The sequence below is a fragment of the Marmota marmota genome, unplaced genomic scaffold (assembly GCF_001458135.2).
Source record: "Marmota marmota marmota unplaced genomic scaffold, marMar, whole genome shotgun sequence".
Taxonomy (NCBI): domain Eukaryota; kingdom Metazoa; phylum Chordata; class Mammalia; order Rodentia; family Sciuridae; genus Marmota; species Marmota marmota.
In genome coordinates this window covers 30,074,519-30,076,234 of record NW_025999977.1, presented here as the reverse complement: position 1 = coordinate 30,076,234, position 1,716 = coordinate 30,074,519, and the positions used below count along the sequence as shown (strand labels likewise).

Here is a 1,716-nt window from a genome sequence, read left to right as displayed (position 1 = left end):
CAAATCCACTACCCAATAAGGAGACATAGTTAAATAAATAAACATGTTTTTTTCCACCTACTTAATCTGTTTTAACATTTCTTTGGGTTTTTTAACTTTTTAAAGGTCTCAACTTACTTATCTATAAGTACCGCGCGCTAACCGATTGCGCCACTGGAGCTCCACAACTTACTTATCTATAAAATCAAAAATTTGGCATGATCTCACAAAGGATTCTCTTTCTTTTCCTTTTTTTTTTTTTTTTTGTGCTAGAATTTGAACCCAGGGCCTCACACATGCTAAGCACAAGCTCTACACTGAAGTATACTCCCAGCCCCAGTGATCCCTAATTTTAATTATCTTTTATTTATTTATTTATTTTTCTGATGTTGAGGATTGAATCCAGAGCCTTGCACATACTAGGCAAATAGTGATCCATACCCTCAGTCCCACATTATCTTTTTATATAGCATTCATGTGACTGTTCATATTTCATGATAATTTTAACACCATCACCTTGATTAGAGCCAGGCCTTGCACATACAGAAGAATATGTAGATGACTTCATTTACAAATTGATGAGATGATATCGCTTCTCGGCCTTTTGGCTAAGATCAAGTGTAGTACAAATTGATGAGATGCTCACAAAAAAACACCAAACACTTTTACAATTGAGGCTATACATTTAGTTAAGGATGCAGTATTTTTAATTAAGATTACCATAAGAGAAATCACAAATATCAGGATGTAAAGGTTGACCAAAATTTAAAAGTGCCCCTGAGAAAGGAATTTGACTTTAGATAGTTAATGCTTACAGCTTTACATGCAAATATAAGTGACAAATTTGGTGGAAGATTTCTGAAAGTTTTAAAGCTAGCTCTACTGCTTTCTTCTACCTCTCTGAACCTGAGAATACTCATTTGTAAAATGTGGATACTTACGTTGTCTGAGAGAATACAGGCGAGATTACATAGAAAGCATCCCATACAATATCTGGCATTTAATCAGGGCTTATTACCATTTAGTTTATTATTCTACCAATAACTTACAGTCCATCAGAAAAGAGGTAATGGAACATACATGTTGGGGAAGTGTTGGTCATGGAATACAATGTTTCAGTTGGATAAGAGGAAAAAGTTCCAGAAATCTACTGTACAGCATGGTGACCAGAGTTAATAACAATGTACCATATCCTGGAAAATTGCTGAGAGTAGATTATGTGTTCTCACCACATACACAAAAGATAGTATGTAAGGTAATGCATATGTGGAATGGCTTGATTTTACCATTTATATATATATATATATATATTTCAACACAGTATATTGCATACAGATGTTTATAATATATTTATTCATCAAATAAAATAGTAATTGCTTGTATATGTAAATACATAATACTTGCACAAATTGGGGAAATTAAAATGAATTGGAAAAGTCATTATTTGTCTCCATAATGCATTAATAATTTGTATTTCAACTTGACATCTGCTCTATATTTAGAATATTGATTTCAAATATTTCTTTCCTTTTTACTGCATAAGGTTTGAGATTTCTATAATTATTTAATGCTTCTTCCTAGCCTTGATCCTGTCAAATTTCCTAAAATATTGTACTAAATTGGTCAGTATTGTCCCCTTATGGGTAGAGAAATTCTGAAAATAAAAAAAAAAAAAGCCAACAACAGCAGCAGCAATTACAAAACCACTCTTTTTTTTTTTTTTTTTTTTTTTTTTTT

General features: G+C 31.9%; 1 pseudogene; it reads left to right on the top strand.

Annotated features, from left to right (window-relative positions):
- Nucleotides 1–567: 567 nt before the first annotated feature.
- On the top strand, nt 568–704 carry LOC125617331 (annotated as a pseudogene).
- Nucleotides 705–1,716: the final 1,012 nt, after the last annotated feature.